Genomic DNA, 20,807 nt, shown 5'->3' with positions numbered 1-20,807 from the left:
GTAAAACAAATCACCGTGTCTACTCGCTTGATTCTTGTTTGATTTGTTTTCCCCTCTCTTTCAGACTTGAATTTAATTCTAACACTAACCCCGACCTCAGTGTGTGTTTAAAGTAATAAATTTCCGGTTTCGCCTATTCACCCCCCTCTAGGTGACTTTCAGCTTTCGATTTTCTCGCCGTCGGTGAACTGGCCCATGTGAAGCAAACCGCCCGCCGCCGCAGACGGTACGTTATGTCGTCTTCTTCGTCATCATCTGTCGCGACTGCGTTGTCGAACGCGCCGTCATCGGAGAAGACAATTAGTGATTCGTCGGCGGTAGTGGAATTGTTACCGGGGCATACTGTGGATTTGGGACATCGAGGATTTACTCAGGCCGCGTGCAGGAGATGCAGCGTTTGGGGTATTTTGGGAATGGTGTGGGGCGTGCTCCGGGAGCCGAAGAGGTCCCGGAGCGGGAGGGGGAGTTGGTTGTTTTTTAGTCATTTTTCACTTCCGGACTTCGCTTGCCCGCACATCGGTTTGTCGGGGAAGTGTTGGGACGCTTCGAAGTTCATATTCATCAGCTTACGCCGAACGCCATGGTGGCGCTGGCAAAGTTTGTGTGGGCAGTGACTTCGTATGGCGAGGAGCCCTCGTTCGAAGTCTTCGTCAAGAATTATTGTCTCCATTGGCAGAAAAAGGTTGTTGGTGGCAAGATTGCACAGTTTGGTACATGTACTTTTACGTCGAGGACTAGGAAGAGTTCAGACGAGGTTGTGGACCTCATGCCATGTGCCAAGAACAAATGGAAGAACTGGTGGGATCTTTGGTTTTACTTGACGCTGGAGGACAGCGAGGGGTTCCCGGGTTACCTCGGTCTATTTTGTTCTCGCACTGCTATATCACGTTCCCGCAGTTTAAGCTGAACAAATGGGGGGAATTGGTGGGATTGCGGCAGCGTCCTGCACCACGTTGGCGCCTCCGGTCCCATTGAGGATCCATGGACGACAGGCATGTCATGGCAGTTTTCAATCACTTCAGAGCGAAGGTGATCAGAACCTTAAGAAATATGGCGGCTAGGGTTTCAGAGGCGCGAAAGTGTTGGCTTCCGTGTCAGCCTAGGACCGCGTATATATATAGCGTATACCGTGAGCCACAACCAAAAGTAGGTTGCGTCCTCTGATCAGAACGCATTAGATCCGCACACAAGTTTAAGGCTCACCTGACTTGGTTCATTACACTAGTAACGCGCGCGTGAACGAACAAGGACGCGCAGCCATCTAAGCAGAGTACGGGAGACAAACAAAAGTTACCTGCTGTTTCCCAGCACAACGTTGTTTAGCACCTGGTACTGCCTCAACGACAAGATTCCCTCGCAAAAGCGGGCAGATTACTGTACGCGGTGGGCCGTTCTTTCCTTTGGATCTGGTAGGCGGAGCGATATATTGCACTGGCGGACTTAGGAGTGGAGGACTTGCAAAAATGTAAGTCAGCGTGCGTTGGCTCATATGAGCAGAGCTTGCTTCCGCATCTCGCTACTCTCCGTGCCTTGCTCGCCGGTCTGCTAGCTGCAGTACCCACGGGAGCCGGAGGTCATCAAGGCGGCGTCGGTAAACCATGTCCATGGCCACAGGCCACAGCTGAGCTTCCTCCGCTGCCCGCCACTCGTGCCATGGCAACGACAGGTCCGTCGTCTGTGCTCCCTGTCTCTGCTGTTCTGATGAAATTCGCAAATTAAGCTGCTCTAGGTCGAGTCCTGGTAGCTGGCATCCCCAGCTCGGCCATTGTATCACAGATGCTGAGCCACTTCTGCCTCAGATCTGAAACTCGCTAGAAAAACCATGTGACATAGAAACATACACTCATTTGAGGATTGGGGTTTTTCGCATGCTACTAGCATATGAGAGTATTTGGTTTTTTAGACTAATTTTTTAGTTCCTCTATTTTGTTTTATTTGATTTTCTAAATTGTTAAATACTTGTATTTTAGTTTTTGTATTTATCAATTTAAAAATTAAAATCGAATAAAATGAGACCAAATACCCCTAACACTGCGTTTGGATGCTGGTATTGAGGCCCAGATTTTGGAATTGGAATTGGTAAAGCCGAATTTCAGCGTTTGGATGCTCACGGAATTCGGAACTGGAAATCCATCCCAATTCCCCTGGTATTCAACTACACCTGCACCCCCTCCCCTTCAATACCAAGCCCCCCACCTCGGTATTGCTCAGAATTCAATTACACCCGCATCCAAACAACAACATTGGTATTGCAGATCAATTCCATTTCCCTCAGATTTGGTATTCCTAGATCAATTCAATTCCACCACGTGAATGCCTACATCCAAACGAAGCATAAATACATTCTTCTTCGGTTTATTTGGGAATGAATTGGCCTCGAGGCTCGACTCGCTTTATTAATTTGGTTGCGCCTACACCTGAAGCCACTAGGATCTGGAATGTAGGTTTGACCGTTTGAGACAGCCCGAAGTTCCGTACAATTTATGTTGGCCTACCCGTTTGTCGGCCTAGGCGGCTAGGCCTACGTAATCAAGCTTTTTGTCCCTAAAACTGTGGATCAGTTTTCATTTTTCAAGTATACAAGATTTTGTATCATATAACTCCAAGCTCCTAAATAATAAATACAGTTAAAAGACCATGTGTATGAATAAGTGTATAGAGACAATCTCTTGCTCGTGAAGACCTTCTTTCTTGTATTTTTTCAATTAACTCCTAGAGTCAAAAGACTTATATTAAATAGGGTTGTACATACCCTAAGAGCATCTCGAAGAGAGTCTTAAAATTGGGTCCTAAAACCGAAATAGGACCCGACTTAAGAGATTTAGGACCCAACAGAATTTCTTTACTCTAACAGCGAGTCCTATAATAATGTTACTTTAGTTAAATATGGTTTACCTATGTCATTTGATGCTTTCCTGTCCCGCGCGCCGCAATGACGCCACCGAAGAGTGACCCGCGAGCCACGTCGTCACCTGATTCGTAGGCCGTGATGGCAGGTGGGTCGACGGCGCACGCTCGACCCTTGTCCATGCACGTAGGCAAGCAAAGCATCTAGACATGAGCAACAATGCAGCAGGACGGATGTATATACGTGCCAAGGCCTCTGCAACCGCAGAGGCGTCTATCCTGTCTGTAGGGTCTGCACTTTGCAACAAGAAATGCACACTGTTGTAACAAAAGCAACACATCTGCTGAGGGAGTCGTGCCACCGGTTTGACGGCGAGCCGCCGATAGGGAAGAAGACGTGCTCGTGATATATAATACAAAAGCAACAATGGTCCTCTCATTCGAGGTATTATATTTAAGACCTCTAGAATGAGGTCCTATATCAGTTTGACCAAATTTTATAAAATAGGACTACCCTTGAAAGCTGGTTTTTTTTGCCTTAAGTCTTATATTTAAAGTTAAGACCTAGTTTAGAACCTCTTTTAGAGATGCTCTAAGGACATTTACAATCCTATTAATTAAGGGAGTCTCTAGGGGTTAAGCGAAGAAAACAAGAGATGAGCTCTCTACAAAGAACTCGTCTATTCACAACTTTTTCAATATATTGTCTCTTAATTATATTAATAATCTAGAGCCTTAGAATTGTATCATTCAGTCTTTTAGTTATCTATTGTACCTAAAAACTGATTTAAGAGTTTTAGGTTGTACGTGCCCTAAATGTGACACCAGACCACCCGTCCAACAAAAATCGGGCTAGTCCTGATGCCGGTATAGAGAAGGGAGTACCAGAGTAGCTTTCTCGTTTTTACATCTAAAAATATTTGAAATTTTAAAACTATACTTTCAGACTAAAAAACAAAATTGTGCATCTATCGTCTCACTAAAGAACGACACAGATATAATTGCAAGAAAATAAAGAACTTTCTTCACATCGGGGTGGTCTCTGATAGGGTTGGAAAAAAACTCGAAGCTCACGAGCAGACTCGAGCTAGAAGCGTCTTGACTCGTGAGTCTCGAGCGAGCCAAGCCGAGCCAGGTTTTCGAGCTCGTTGAGGTAACAAGCCGAGCCGCTGCACAAAATTAATCAACATACACAATAATGATGGATATTGGATAATTATATATATATATAACTCCTTTCTTGATCTTTAACGAGGGATGTATGACAATTATAATTTAGATTACTTGTAATGTCGTGCTATGATTATTTATGTCACATTTATAGACTATTAATTCATTATATAATGCAATATTAGTTTCCAAGGTGCAGCTCGCTGAGAGCACCTAGAGGGGGTGAATAGGTGATCCTGCGAAATTCAACACTAAATAGCCAATACTTGATTATAAAATGTTAGTGCAATTAAAACCAAGTTGTCAAAGTATGAACTTTAGAAGAAAACCAATCACAAAGAAGATGGACACAAGACACAATGATTTATCCCATGGTTCCGCCAATGCCTACTCCACGTTGTGGTGACCTCCTTCGGTCAAGGATTGCACTCAATCCCTCTCAAGTGATCCAATGATCAACTTTGAGTACCACGGTTATCTTCTTCAGTAGTCTTTTCCCGTTTGCGAGGAATCTCCACAAGTTGGAGTCTCTCGCCCTTACAAAGTTTGATCACAAAAGAAGCACAAGAGTAAGGGAGGGAAAACAACACACGCAAGATTCAATCCACAACACACACACACACAAGCCAAGACTTGAGCTTAAAAACACGGCGCGGAGAGTTCACAACTCAAACTGAGCTCAAATCACTAACACAACAATCCAAATGTGTGGAGGCGGAGTCTAGATGTCTTTAGATGCTTAGAGAATGCTTGGTGTACTGCTCCATGCACCTAGGGGTCCATTTTATAGCCCTAAGGCAGCTAGGAGCCGTTGGAGATCAACTTGGAAGGCAAATCTTGCCTTCTGTCGAGTGGCGCACCAGACAGTTCTATGCACCACCTGACATGAACAGTACCAGTCCGGTGTGCGATCTCTTTCCTTTTCTGTCGAAGCCAACCGTTGGATCTTTGGATCCGCTGGCGCACCGGACAATGTCCGGTGCGACTATCCGACCGTTGGCTCGGCCACGTGTCGCCCGTTGATCGCGCAGACTACCATTGGCCGCGGGCGCCGTTGGCTCACCGAATAGCCGGTGCACCACCGGACAGTCCGGTGACTTTTAGTCGCGGTGCCTTTTCCATTTCCCGAGAGCGACGAGTTCGTTGCCGAAGACTTTGGGCTCGGGCGCTGATGACTCACCGGACAGTCCGGTGATTTATAGCCACTTCGTCGCGCCGATTCCCGAGAGCAGAGAGCTCGCCGTCGAGCCAGCCTGGGCACCGGACACTGTCTAGTGCACCACCGGACAGTTAGGTGCGCCACAGGCTGGTGCAGATTTGGCTGAACCGAGCCACTTACTCCTCAGTCCTTTTTCTCTTTTCTTGGTCATGTCTCTAGCACTTAGATGAACATGTTAGTACACAAAAACAATTTACTAAGTCTAGAAACATACCTTGTTCTTTGATGTGCACTTCTCACTTACTTAGCACATATGAGTTTAAAACAATGTGTTGGGCATCTAATCACCAAAACAATTATTGAAATGGTCCAAGGGCACATTTCCCTTTCAATCTCTCCATTTTTGGTGATTTATGCCAACACATTAAAAAGCAACTAAGGAGTGCAAATTTAAGACCAACTTTTTCTTCATTTAGTATTTGGCATATTTGGATCACTTTTGCCACCACTTGGTTTGTTTTTGCAAATCAAATTCTTTTTCCTATCTCTAAGTCAAACACACTTGTTTGGGCAAATAGAGAGATATTCCAAGAGTAAAAAGTGACCAAGTGCCAAAAACTCCCCCCTTTTCCTACAATCAAAATTCTCCCCCATAAGAGACCAAAATTTTCAATAATACAAATTCAAACTCTACTATTTCAAAATTCACAAGTGGTCACAAATGGTTGGCTGATCCATTTGCTTTGGCCTTAATTTCTCCCTCTTTGGCATTAAGCACCAAAACGGGATAACTTTTGGCCCTTTAACCCCATTGCCTCACCAAAATGTCAAATAAGAGCAAAAAAGCAATGAGAGCATAAGTATGAACTTGGAATTAAATACACTAATACCGGAGTGCAGTGGAAGTCTTTTCGTCGTCCAAGTTCTTTTTCCCTTTCAATGTTCCTTCGAGACTACTTCAAGTGTACTCAAACAACCAAGTTAGTCTCAAAAAGGTCAAGTTGTAGTTCATCTCCCCCTAAACATGTGCATCATTTGCATATGGACTTGTGAGGTCCGGGGATGACTTGTACAACTTGAGCACCACAAATAAACAATAAATGATGTAAATGCTCAAAGTAACATGATCAAAGGCATAGAATACATGTATGTTATAGATCAATCCAAGTTACACGAATATAAGACATTCAGCTCACTACGTAACCTGCAAAACCTTTTCTCATCTAAAGGCTTGGTGAAGATATCGGCTAGCTGGTTCTCGGTGCTAATGTGGTAAACATCAATATCTCCCTTTTGCTGGTGGTCTCTCAAGAAGTGATGACGGATGTCTATGTGCTTAGTGCGGCTGTGTTCAACAGGATTATCCACGAAGCGGATTGCACTCTCATTGTCACATAGGAGTGGGACTTTGCTCGGATTGTAGCCGAAGTCCCGGAGGGTTTGCCTCATCCAAAGCAGTTGTGCGCAACACTGTCCTGCGGCAACATACTCGGTCTCAGCGGTGAATAGGGCAACGAATGTTTGCTTCTTGGAACTCCAGGACACCAGGGACCTTCCTAGAAATTGGCACGTCCCTGATGTGCTCTTCCTATCAACCTTGCACCTGGCATAGTCGGAGTCTGAGTATCCAATTAAGTCAAAGGTAGACCCCTTTGGATACCAGATTCCGAAGCAAGGCATAGAAACTAATTACCTAAGAATTCGCTTAACGGCCACAAGGTGACACTCCGTGGGGTCGGATTGAAATCTAGCACACATGCATACACTAAGCATAATGTCTGATCTACTAGCACAAAGATAAAGTAACGAACCTATCATTGACTGGTATGCCTTTTGATCAATAGACTTATCTCCTTTGTTGAGGTCAAGATGTCTGTCAGTTCCCATCGGTGTTTTCGCGGGCTTAGCATCCTTCATTCCAAACCTCTTGAGAAGATCTTGAGTATACTTCGTTTGGGAGATGAAGGTGTCGTCCTTGAGTTGCTTCACTTGGAATCCAAGGAAGTAGGTCAACTCACCCATCATCGACATCTCGAACTTTTGCATCATCACCGTGCTAAACTCCTCACAATACTTTTGGTTAGTAGAACCAAATATTATGTCATCAACATAAATTTGGCAAACAAAAAGATCACCATTACCGGTCTTTGTGAAAAGAGTGGGATCGACTTTCCCAACCTTGAAAGCATTAGAAATAAGAAAATCTCTAAGGCATTCATATCATGCTCTTGGGGCTTGCTTAAGTCCATAGAGCGCGTTAGAGAGCTTATATACATGGTCATGATTTCTGTCATCCTCAAAGCCAGGGGGTTGTTCCACGTATACCTCCTCCTTGATTGGCCCATTGAAGAAGGCGCTCTTCACGTCCATTTAGAACAGCCTAAAGGAATGGTGAGCAGCATAGGCTAATAAGATCCGAATTGACTCTAGCCTAGCCACAAGAGCAAAAGTCTCCTCAAAATCCAAACCTGTGACTTGGGCATAACCTTTTGCCACAAGTCAAGCCTTGTTTCTTGTCACCACTCTGTGCTCGTCTTGCTTTTTGCGGAACACCCACTTGGTTCCCACAACATTTTGCTTTAGACGTGGCACCAGGCTCCAAACTTCATTCCTTTTGAAGTTGTTGAGCTCTTCCTGCATGGCCGACACCCAGTCCGGATCCTGCAAGGCCTCTTCTACCCTGAAAGGCTCAATAGAAGAGACAAACGAGTAATGCTCACAAAAATTAGCTAATCATGAGCGAGTAGTTACTCCCTTGTTGATGTCACCCAGAATCTGATCGACAGGGTGATGTGTTTGGATCGACGCTCGGACTTGAGTTGGAGGGGCCCGTGGTGCTTCTTCCTCCATAACCTGTTCTTCCTGTGCTCCCCCTTGATCCTGCCCCTCTTCTTGAGGTACCTGTACATCGTCTTGAGTTGGGGGATGCACCATTGTTGAGGAGGATGGTTGATCTTGTTCCTGTAGTTCTTGTGGTCGCACATCACCTATCGCCATCGTGCGCATTGCGGCCGTCGGAACTTCATCTCCTTCTATATCATCAATATCAACTTGCTCTCTTGGAGAGCCATTAGTCTCATCAAATACAACGTCGCTAGATGCTTCAACTAATCTCGATGATTTGTTGAAGACCCTATACGCCTTTGTATTTGAGTCATATCCTAGTAAAAACCCTTCTACTGCCTTGGGAGCAAATTTATAATGTCTACCTTTCTTCACTAGAATGTAGCATTTGCTCCCAAATACACGAAAATAAGAAACATTGGGTTTGTTACCAGTTAGGAGTTTGTAGGAGGTCTTCTTGAGGAGAAAATGTAGATAGAGCCAGTTTATGGCATGGCAAGCTGTGTTCACAACTTCCGACCAAAAATGCTCAGGCGTCTTGTACTCTCCAAGCATCGTTCTCGCCATATCGATTAGTGTCTTATTCTTCCTCTCTACCACACCATTTTGGTGTGTAGGGAGCGGAGAAGTCGTGCTTGATGCCTTCCTCCTCAAGAAACTCTCCACCTTGTAGATTCTTGAACCCGGACCCATTGTCGCTTCTTATCTTCTTCACCTTCAGCTCAAACTCATTTTGAGCTCTCCTTAAGAAGTGCTTTAGGGTTCCTTGGGTTTCGTATTTGTCCTGCAAAAAGAATACCCAAGTGAAGCGGGAAAAATCATCGACTATTACAAGACCATACTTACTTCCCCTGATGCTGAGGTAGGCAACGGGTCCAAAGAGATCCATGTGAAGAAGTTCCAGTGGTCTTGATGTTGTCATCACATTCTTGTTGTGATGAGTGCTTCCCACTTGTTTCCCTGCTTGGCATGCTGCACAAGATCTGTCTTTCTAAAAACATACATCTGTTAGTCCTAACACATGTTCTCCCTTTAGAAGTTTATGAAGGTTCTTCATTCAAACATGTGCTAGACGGTGATGCCAAAGCCAGCCCATATTAGTCTTAGCTATTAAGTATGCATCTAGATCGGCATTCTCTTTCGAAAAATCAACTAAATCGAGTTTGTCGTCTAATACACCCTTAAAGGCTAATGAACCACCACTCCTTCTAAAGACAGATGCATCAACATTTGTAAATAAACAATTGTAGCCCATGTGACACAATTGACTTATGGACAATAGATTGTAGCCGAGCGACTCTACTAAGAATACATTTGATATTGAGTGCTCGTTTGTGATGGGTATCTTGCCCAATCCTTTAACCTTGCCTTGGTTCCCATCTCCAAAGATAATAGTATCCTGGGAAACCCTGTTCTTGATGTAGGAGGTGAACATCTTCTTCTCCCTCGTCATGTGGTTTGTGCATCTGCTGTCGATAATCTAGCTTGAGCCCCCGGATGCATAAACCTGCAAGGAATTTAAGCTTGGGTTTTAGGTACCCAACTCTTGTTGGGTCCTACGAGGTTAGTCACAACAGTTTTTGGAACCCATATGCAAGTCTTGTCTCCCTTGCATTTTGATCCCAACTTCCTAGCGACCACTTTTGCATTTATACATGAAAGCACAAACGAAGCATTGCACGCATGATAAACAGTAGTAGGTCCATTGCAAACTTTCCTAGGTGCATGAGAAGGAGCATAATTTCTCCTAGGCCTACTTCTATCATGAACAAAAGCGGAACTAGATGCAAACATAGCATGAGAATTAAATGTAGCATCATAGAAACAATATGATCATAGCATCTATCATTATAAGCATGACTAGTGAATTTCCTATCATAAATATAGGCATGGTTCTTTTGAGAACTACTAGCCATCGGGGCCTTCCCTTTCTCCTTGTTGAGAACGGAAGTCCTTTGGCTTGTTAAGTTCTTGGTTTCCTTTCAAAAACCAAGTCCATCCTTAATTGAGGGGTGTCTACCAACAGTATAGGAATCCCTAGCAAATTTTAGTTTATCATTATCATTTTTTGCAAGTCTTAAGTTGATCATTAAAACTTGCAACATCATTATTTAATTTGGCAATAGTGGCAGCATGTTCATCAAAATTAACATCTTTACACCTATTGCAAATAACTACATGTTCCACACATGAACTAGTTGCATTTACTTCCTCTAGCTTAGCCTTTAATTCATCATTTAAATTCTTTAAACTAGAGATAGATTCATGACAAGTAGACAACTCAGAGGATAGCATTTCATTTCTTTTTAATTTCTAAAGCAAGAGATTTTTAACACTAAAAAATTTATCATGCTCCTCATACAAAATGTCTTCTTGCTTTTCTAGCAATCTATCCTTTTCATTAAGAGCATCAATTAGTTCATTTATCTTGTCTACTTTATTTCTATCTAATCCCTTAAACAAATCAGTATAGTCTATTTCATCATCAGATGACTCTTCATCACTAGAAGAAGTATACTTGGGAGTGTCCTGAATACAGACCTTCTTCTCCTTAGCCATAAGGCATGTATGACGTTTGTTGGGGAAGAGCGAAGATTTGTCGAAGGCCGAGGCAGCTAGTCCTTCATCATCGGAGTCGGATGAAGAGCAGTCTGAATCCCATTCCTTTCCAAGGTGCGCCTCGCCCTTCACCTTCCTGTAGTTCTTCTTCTCCTTCTTCCCATGCTTTTCTTGTGCCTGGTCATTTTCATTATCAGGACATTGAGCAATAAAATGACCAGTCTTACCACATTTGAAGCAGGAGCGCTTTCCCCTTATTTTATTCTTGTTGGGGTACTCCTTGCGTCCTTTCAAGGCGGTTTTGAAGCGCTTGATGATGAGCGTCATTTCGTCCTCGTTGAGCCCGGTAGCCTCCACTTGTGCTACCTTGCTAGGTAGTGTCTCCCTGTTGCTGGTTACTTTGAGAGCAACGGTTGTGGCTCGTAGATGGGTAGTGGACTGTTTAGTGCATCGTCCACGTATCGTGCCTCCTTCACCATCATGCGCCCGCTCACGAATTTGCCAAGGATTTCCTCGGGCGTCATTCTGGTATACCTAAGGTTCTCACGAATAAGATTTACAAGATGGGGGTCAATAACTATAAATGACCTGAGCAAGAGTCGGACGACATCATGATCTGTCCATCTTGTACTCCCGTAGCTTCAGATTTTGTTGACCAGGGTCTTGAGCCTGTTGTAGGTCTGTGTTGGCTCCTCTCCCCTGATCATCGCGAACCTTTCCAGCTCGCCTTCCACCAGTTCCATCTTGGTGATCATGGTGGCATCATTTCCTTCATGAGAGATCTTGAGGGTGTCCCAGATTTGTTTGGCGTTGTCCAAGCCGCTAACCTTGTTATATTCATCCCTGCACAGAGATGCTAGCAAAACAGTAGTGGCTTGGGCATTTTTATGAATTTGCTCATTAATAAACACAGGATTATCGGTACTATCAAAATGCATCCCATTTTCTACAATTTCCCATATGCTAGGATGAAGGGAGAATAAATGACTACGTATTTTATGACTCCAAAATGAATAGTCCTCTCCATCAAAGTGTGTGGGTTTTCCAAGTGGAATTGATAGTAAATGCGTATTTGAATTGTAAGCAATGCGAGAGTAGTCAAAAGAGTAATTCTGATTGACCGTTTTCTTTTTCGACGAGGAGTCGTCATCCCTTGGTGAAGAAGAGGAGGCGTCGCTGTCATAGTAAATGATCTTCTTGATGCGCCTCTTCTTCTTCACGTCCCTCTTCTTGTGACTCGAGCCTAAGTTAGTGGGCTTGTCGTCTCTTGGCTCGTTGAAGAGGGACTCCTTCTCCTTATCGTTGACCACCATCCCCTTACCCTTAGGATCAATCTCTTCGGGCGGTTAGTCCCTTAGATGAAGAGTACGACTCCGATACCAATTAAGAGCACCTAGAGGGGGTGAATAGGTGATCCTGCGAAATTCAACACTAAATAGCCAATACTTGGTTATGAAATGTTAGTGCAATTAAAACCAAGTTGCTAAAGTGTGAACTTTAGAAGAAAATCAATCACAAAGAAGATGGACACAAGACACAGTGATTTATCCCGTGGTTCGGCCAATGCCTACTCCACGTTGTGGTGACCTCCTTCGGTCAAGGATTGCACTCAATCCCTCTCAAGTGATCCAATGATCAACTTTGAGTACCACGATTATCTTCTTTAGTAGTCTTTTCCCGTTTGCGAGGAATCTCTACAAGTTGGAGCCTCTCGCCCTTACAAAGTTTGATCACAAAAGAAGCACAAGAGTAAGGGAGGGAAAACAACACACGCAAGATTCAATCCGCAGCACACACACGCACACAAGCCAAGACTTGAGCTTAAAAACACGACGCAGGGAGTTCACAACTCAAACTGAGCTCAAATCACTAACACAACAATCCAAATGCGTGGAGGCGGAGTCTAGATGTCTTTAGATGCTTAGAGAATGCTTAGTGTACTGCTCCATGTGCCTAGGGGTCCATTTTACAGCCCCAAGGCAGCTAGGAGCCGTTGGAGATCAACTTGGAAGACAAATCTTGCCTTCTGTCGAGTGGCGCACCGGACAGTCCGGTGCACCATCGGACATGAACAGTACCAGCCCGGTGCGCGATCTCTTTCCTTTTCTATCAAAGCCGACCGTTGGATCTTTGGATCCGTTGGCGCACTAGACACAGTCCGGTGCACACCAGACACTGTCCGGTGCACACCGGACAGTCCGGTGCGAATATTCGATCGTTGGCTCGGCCACGTGTCGCCCGTTGATCGCGCAGACTACCGTTGGCTGCGGGCGCCGTTGGCTCACCGGACAGTCCGGTGATTGTTAGCCGTGGCGCCTTTTCCATTTCCCGAGAGCGACGAGTTCGTCATCGAAGACTTTGGGCTCAGGCGCTGATGACTCACCGGACAGTCCGGTGATTTATAGCCACTTCGCCGCGCCGATTCCCGAGAGCAGAGAGCTCGCTGTCGGGCCAGCCTGGGCACCGGACACTGTCTGGTGCACCACCGGACAGTCCGGTGCGCCATAGGCTGGTGCAGATTTGGTTGAACCGAGTCACTTATTCCTCAGTCCTTTTTCTCTTTTCTTGGTCATGTCTCTAGCACTTAGATGAACATGTTAGTACACAAAAACAATTTACTAAGTATAGAAACATACCTTGTTCTTTGATGTGCACTTCCCACTTACTTAGCACATATGACTTTAAAACAATGTGTTGGGCATCTAATCACCAAAACGATTATTTAAATGGCCCAAGGGCACATTTCCCTTTCACTCGCGAGCCGAGCAGAGCCAGCTCGCGAGCCGGTATCGAGCCGAGCCGAAGCTCCTTTTACATCTCGTTGAGTAAGCGAGCATAGACGAGTCAAGCTCGACCACTGAGCGAGCCACACCGATTCGAACCTAGCTCAGTTCATTTCCAGCCCTAGTCTCTGGACCTGCCGCTCGCTGCAGATGCGGCAGGACCCTACCCTATATGTTAGGAGAGAATCCACAAAACAACACTTCTTTGGGAAGACATTCAGGAAATAGCATTGGTTTTCAAGCAATTCATAGAATAGCGCCATTTTCACCAAATTAATTTGGAAAATAACACCCCATCTATATTTTGCATTCTTTTATTGCTTACACCACATATAGATAAATCAAATTACTCATATTCATTTCACATCCCATTTTTATCTCTTCTGTCCATAAAAAACATAAATAGATAATACATGCAGGCCCTATTTTTATAGTGCTAAACATACAAATAGGCACATATTTTTTACGAAGAAAGAAGTTTAGATTTAACTATTGGACTTCAAACCTAGGTATCAGCAATATCAAGCTATTAAAATTTAGACATACTTAGTTCACCGAATGGTCTTCGAATATACTTCCTCGGTTCCTTTTTATTTGATGTGGTTGTTTTTTTTCAAAAACTTCATTCATTTGTCTTATTGAAAAAATAATATGTTCTATAAAAATTACTCCCTCTATCCCAGAATATAGTTTCGAAGTTCAATTTTTAAATCTAAACTTCCTCCTTTACAGAACATCTGTGTTTATTTGTATGTTTAACATTATTCTTAATAATATAAAAATAGTGCTCATATATTTTTATGCATTTACGTTGTTCTTATAGACTGAATAGATAAAAAAACAAGGCTAGGAAATGATAGGGGCAATTTAGTCCATTTTCTTGTGAACTGAGAAATAAAAGAATGAAAAAATATAGATAAAGTGATGTTTTCTGAATTCATTTGATGAAACCAACGCTGTTATTTGAATTGCTTGAAAACGAGTGTTATTTCTTGAATACTGTCTCAAATGTGTTGTTTTGTGGATTCCCCCTACATTAGACACGGTTTGTATTGCTTTGCTTGATTGCTGTTCAGATGACCGGACGGCTATAAGATTCATCATTTCCATCTTACGCCCAGATTCTTCCAAGCTTTTCTCTTCTGGGTCTCACCAGGATTGCAACGCGCACAGCCCATGATATTTCGTGGGCGTTTGGATTGCGTCCTACCAAACAGATGTTTGCCAGACATGTCTCCAGCATTTAGGCCAACCAAAAAGGCATTTTTTAAATTCAGAAAAAAGTAGAGTACACGTATACATGTTGTCACTCCTGGTGCAGCAGCATCCTGGGGAAAAAATATATAAGAACAGAAAATACGAGGAATATAGATTTTTTTAATTCAGAAAAAAAGTAGAGTACACGTATACATGTTGTCACTCCTGGTGCAGCAGATCCATGTTGTCACTCCTGATGCAGCAGCATCCTGGGGAAAAAATATATAAGAACAGAAAATACGAGGAATATAGATTTTTTTTGGAATTCGCCTAGTGACCCAACAGGAAAATACGAGGGAAGATTTCGATGTCCAACAAATTTAGACCATGTTTAAATACACTAAAATTAATAGTTAGTTGCTAAAATTCTCAACATTAAAACAATCTAGCTAATGGTTTAACTATTATCTACTTTTTACATTAGGATGTGTTTGATTGGAGAGTCAACTATAATGGAGTGGGTTTGTTCTAGTTTTTTAGAATAGAGTCGTTCTATTCCGTGTTTGCAAGCAGAACAGAACAACTCCATTTTTTGTTTGGTTAAAGAGTATAATAGAGCGGAAGCGCTCTGTTCTTTGTTTGGTTGGAGTGTTATATGAGTATAGAGGGGAGGAGAGGAATGAGAGCCTTCGTGTCCGAAAGAGCGCTCGCATCCGGTCGTTTTGGTATGGCGGGAGTATTCCAACTATTTATGGTAAATTTCTATAACAGGACGTTTGGATCTCTTTATTTTAGAGGAATTGGAATTCACTCAATAAAGTACCTTATTTAGTTTGGAATTTGACATTCCACCACTTTCCAAAGTTCAGATATAAGCTTATCTCAAATTCATGGGATGGAGGATTGGAAATAATTTTATGCATTAATAGAATTTGTTTCTACTCTGTAACTTACATGACACTCTTCGTCTCACTCCTCTATAGTAAAAATGTAGCACATAAATATCTCTGACATCTTGCTAATAATAGTATACAAATATATATTGCATAAAACCGAATTAGCTTAACTGATATATGCCAAAATTATTATTATTAGAATGAAATTCGATTCCAATGATCCAAACAGGGCATAAAGAGAATTTAGGAGTCACTCTGCTTCTTTTTTTTGGAAACCAAACATCCAGAAAATAAAAATAGAGCTTCTTCATTCTCCTCCACTCCTCAACCAAACACACCAGCAATAGTTAGATAGATATTTATTAGCGAGCTAATTTCACCAACATTTTTTAGTCAACTAACTATTATTTTTAGTGCATTCAAACAACACAACCCTTAGATGAGGAGTCTTTACCCTCCAGAGTCTTTACCCTCCACTGCTCAAATTGGTGACATAGATAGTGTATTTGTCACTGGACAGAGATGCTCTATTTGATTTTATCTCAGCTGAACTTTAGGCCGTCTTTAGCTAGTGAACTAGCTAATATAAATAAAAGGATATGAATATTTTTTGAATGTAGCGGCACCGATAAAAGATCATGGATATATAGATCAAACACCCAATATTAGATACTATTAGCTGAGATTGAAAAATAAAAATAATAGAATCTAAACTCTAGGTAAAATTAATTTTACCTACCAACTGCTATATTTAATACAATATATCTAAGTTTAGCAAATATTGTAACTAGGTGGAACAACATCCCTTTGGTGTCTATTACCCTTCATGGTATCACTTAAGACGACTAGGTCTACGCATTCGGTTCTTTAGTTCAGTTCAGTTCCTCGTTTTTTTTAGAAAATTCGATTTCCAAAAAAACTAGAACTAAAATATGCATCCAGGACAGACGGAACCAGGACAGACAGAACATCGGTTCCGGTTCGGTTTTGGTTCTAACTGAATAAATCGAAGTTTAGCAAAAAAAACAACACAGAACGGATGAAGGATTGGGGTTGGGGATAGAATGATTTAGAGGATTGAGATATGCCTAAAATGCTATTGGTCTATTGGGCTTCTAATTTATTATAGTTTTTCCAGTTAATTCGGTTTTACAAGTGTCGGCGTTTCGAAACCCGGGGGGTCCCTGGACCGACGAGTAAATTGTCGCCGCGTGCCCCAGCCCAGATGGGTCGGCGCGAGACGGAGCGCGAAGGGGGGAGGCAGCCGGAGGGAGACGAGCGTGAGAGGTGGAATCCCGCGGCCTTCGTGTTTGTCCCGCGCCCAGGTCGGGTGCGCTTGCAGTAGGGGGTTACAAGCGTCCACGCGAGAGGGAGCGAGCGGCCTCGCGCGAGCGCCGTCTCGTCCTTCCCCGCGCGACCAACCCTCTGTAAGAGGGCCCTGATCCTTCCTTTTATAGGCGCAAGGAGAGGATCCAGGTGTACAATGGGGGGGTGTAACAGTGTGCTAACGTGTCTAGCAGAGGAGAGCTAGCGCCCTAAGTACATGTCATCGTGGCAGCCGTAGAGGTTTTGGCACCCGGTTCGTGTGGTGTCGTGGCCGTCGGAGGAGCGCTGGAGCCTGGCGGAAGGACAGCTGTCGGGGCTGTCGAGTCCTTGCTGACGTCCTCTTGCTTCCGTAAGGGGGCTGAGAGCCGCCGTCGTCATAGAGCGTGCGGGGCGCCATCATTACTTGTCTGGCGGAGCGAGCCAGATGGGATGTCGGTCTTGTTCCCCGTAGCCTGAGTCAGCTTGGGGTAGGGTAATGATGGCGCCTACTGTTGACATGGTCGGTCCGTGCCCTGGGTTGGGCGATGTGGAGGCTCCTCCGAGGTCGAGGTCGAGTCTGTCTTCCGAGGCCGAGGTCGAGTCCGAGCCCCCGGGTCGAGCGAGGCGGAGATCGTCGGCTGAGGCCAGGGTTGAGTCCGAGCCCTGGGGTCGAGTGGAGCGGAGTTCGTCGTCTTCCGGGGCTGAGCCCGAGTCCGAGCCCTGGGGTCGGGCGAAGCGGAGTTCGTCGTCTTCCGGGGCTGAGCCCGAGTCCGAGCCCTGGGGTCGGGCGAAGCGGAGTTCGTCGTCTTCCGGGGCTGAGCCCGAGTCCGAGCCCTGGGGTCGGGCGAAGCGGAGTTTCCCATGGCGCCTAGGGCCGGACTTGGCTGCTGTCAGCCTCACTCTGTCGAGTGGCTCAGCAGTCGGTGCGGCGCAGGCGGCGCTGTCCTCTTGTCAGACCGGTCAGTGGAGCGGCGAAGTGACTGTGGTCACTTCGGCTCTATCGACTGGAGGGCGTGCGTCAGGATAAAGGTGTCAGGCCATCTTTGCATTAAATGCCCCTGCGATTTGGTCGGTTGGCGTGGCGATTTGGCCAAGGTTGCTTCTTGGTGAAAACTGGGCCTTGGGCGAGCCGAAGGTGTGTCCGTTGCTGGAGGGGGGCCTCGGGCGAGACGTAGATCCTCTGGGGTCAGCTGCCCTTGCCCGAGGCTGGGCTCGGGCGAGGCGTGATCGCGTCCCTCGAATGGACCGATCCTTGACTTAGTCGCACCCATCAGGCCTTTGCAGCTTTGTGCTGATGGGGGTTACCAGCTGAGATTTAGGAGCCTTGAGGGTACCCCTAATTATGGTCCCCGACAGTAGCCCCCGAGCCTCGAAGGGAGTGTTAATACTCGGTTGGAGGCTTTTGTCGCACTTTTTTGCAAGGGGACCAGCCTTTCTCGGTTGCGTTTTGTTCCGGTGGGTGCGCACGAGCGCACCCGCCGGGTGTAGCCCCCGAGGCCTCGGAGGAGTGGTCTGACTCCTCCGAGGTCTTAATGCCTCACGCAATGCTTCGGCTGGTCTGGTCGTTCCCTCATGCGAGCTGGCCGTAGCCCGGGTGCACGGTCGGGTCCCAAGTTCTCGGGCTGGTATGTTGACGCTGTCAACGGTTTGGCCGGAGCCGGGTTTGCGAGAGCAGCCCCCGAGCCTCTGCATAGGGCGAGAGGACGGTCAAGGACAGACTCGACTTTTTTACATACGCCCCTGCGTCGCCTTTCCACAAGGAGGAGGGGGAAAGCGCCATGTTGCCCTCGGAGGGCGCCGAACATGGTGTCTCCGGTGAGCTGCTGGCGGGTAATCTGAGTGGACGCTCGTGCCCCATTTGTTAGGGGTCGGCTAGAGGCCCGGAGGCGCGCTCAAAAGTACCTGCGGGTGATCTGCCGGACCCGGTCCCCTTTCGACGGGGTCCGAGGGCTCGATGCCTCCCTCTGATGGGATTCCGTTACAAGATCGTTCCCGCTGGTCTCAGAAATGTCCTAGGGTACCTCGGGAGCGTAGCCCGAGCCTTGGTTATGTATCGAACGTACCCAGGGTCATCCCTCGCTCTGTGTCTGAGGCGGCTGTGAACCCTTCGAGGGCCAGCCTACGAACCCCTGATCAGTAGTGGGCGCGGAGCCCGAGTGGCCTGAGGCGGCCGTTGAACCCTTCCAAGGGGCCGGCCTTCGAACCTCTGACCAGTAGTGGGCGCAGAACCCAAGCGCTCTGAGGCAGCTGTTGAACCCCTCCGAGGGGCCAGCCTTCGAACCTCTGATCAGTAGTGAGGCTCGGGGCCTGTTTCCTTCACGGAGAAGGATCCTTTTCGGGGTATCCCCCTTTCCCGGTCCCCGTTGTAAGAGAGAGAAAGAGGAAAAGGAAAAGGATATGAAATCGAATGACGTGGCGTACCTTTTTTGACGCGGTCATTATGGCGAAGGTGAAGCGTCGCTCGCTTCTCCTGCCAGAGGCGCCGCCTGTCCCGCCGCGGAGTTAATGCGACGGGGCGAGTGGTTCGCGAGGCGGCCGTTGCGCGTGCGCGAGCCGTTCGAGGAATGGAACACGGGCGCGCCGTCTTCACGCCGTGAGAGAGGGTTCTCTCGCTGCCCCTGGATGGGACGTAAGCTTGGCTGACGACGTGACCGCTGCTCTTGCCCGCCTGCCACCGCCATTACTGCCGGCCCATTTTTGGCCGTATTGACTGTCGCGCCTGGCTGGCACTGCTGGGTCGTACGCAGGGTTGCCTCGAGTCGCGGTACTGGTTCCATAGTCGAGGAGGCGTGGTAGTGGTGCGAGTGGCGGTGCAGTTGCTCGCACGTAGCAACCAGCGCGCCGGTTGCATGACGCGTGGGCCTGGGCCTCCATGCTGGGTGCGTTGGAAGTCGGAGGGGCGCGCCCACTTGGCGCAGTTGCATGCCGCCTGCACGGCTGTCCGCCCTTTCACCCGCTGGTCTGGGCGAAAGTGGAGGAATGCTTGTAACCGCTGGGCGGTTGCATGCACCGCGCGCGGCGGTTTGGCTTCTTCTGCTCTGGGCCAGCTTGCATGACGCGTGGGACCCAGCCCCCGCGCCATAGGGGGAGGACCTTGGAGCGTGTTGGAGAAGACTCAGCCCACGATGGCTGGGGACGCAAGTAGGGAGAGTCGCCTTTAAAAGGAGGGTGACCCCTTGAAAGGCGACCATGTCTTCGCGCTCCCTTATGCATCGTGTCTTTCCACCTTCCGAGCCCCCAGATGGGGGACACCCACAATCCTTCCGCCTTGTCGTTGGAGGAACGCAACTTCGTGGAAGTTGGTACCTTTCAGCCATCGTTCGGCTTCAAGGATTTTCATCATGCAGCCCGGCTGTACCCCCTCGCCGGCGGTCACCCAAGACGGTGACCTCCAGTTCGGTGGCGGGGAAAAGCAAGCCGGGCTGCGGCCTCTGCCCCTCCCTCAGCTTCAAGGATTTTCATCATCGGTGCTGGGGAGGGGAGTGTGCCGAGTTGGGGTCGGCCCCTGCGCGGGCAACGGCCCGCTCCTTCCCTCAGTGATCGGGGGGAAGGGCGTTCGCCGTTCGTGGCGCTGACAGCTGCCGCGTGCCTGGCTCTCTGACCCGAGTGGCTTCGGAGCCGCTCCCGGCGCCGCCTTCTGCCACGGCAGCTGGAAGAGGTTCTTCCGCCGACGAGATAGCCGGTGCCGCCCACGGACTGACCTCCAACTCTACGGCCTTCTGCCCGTCCTTGCCTCTCGAGTGAGCGCATGGGCGAGGGCCTCATGGCAGCAGCATCCGCCCTGAGGTCATCGCTGCTGCTGTTCGGCCCCCCGGAGCAGAAGTCGTCGTCGTCGCCGCTGCTGGAGCGGGCGACGGCGAGCCGTTCTTCGGTCTTCTGTTGCTCCGCAGGCCCCCCAATCGTGTGGGGTTGTTCGTACCTGCGGAGGTGGAACCGGGGTTCCGTTTGTAATGGCACCTTGAATGCCGGTCTTTTGTTCATTGTGGCTGTCGGGGCCTGAACATGTGTGTATTTTCGGCACGGAGCCGTGTTTTTTCCTCATTTCGA

The 20,807-nt window shown here is 47.0% G+C and overlaps 1 long non-coding RNA gene across 1 annotated transcript in view; it reads left to right on the top strand.

The window, feature by feature from the left end:
- Window positions 1–1,322: 1,322 nt before the first annotated feature.
- The window catches only part of LOC103637930 (uncharacterized), a 31,942-nt gene continuing 12,457 nt past the window's right edge, over window positions 1,323–20,807 (top strand). The window contains exon 1 of the long non-coding RNA XR_558473.3: window positions 1,323–1,666. This is a non-coding gene — a long non-coding RNA (uncharacterized lncRNA). The remainder of the gene's footprint in view (window positions 1,667–20,807) is intronic.

Source organism: Zea mays, chromosome 9, assembly GCF_902167145.1.
Source record: "Zea mays cultivar B73 chromosome 9, Zm-B73-REFERENCE-NAM-5.0, whole genome shotgun sequence".
Taxonomy (NCBI): Eukaryota; Viridiplantae; Streptophyta; class Magnoliopsida; order Poales; family Poaceae; genus Zea; species Zea mays.
The sequence above is the reverse complement of the archived record's forward strand: the minus strand, read 5'-3'. Positions and strand labels throughout refer to the sequence as shown.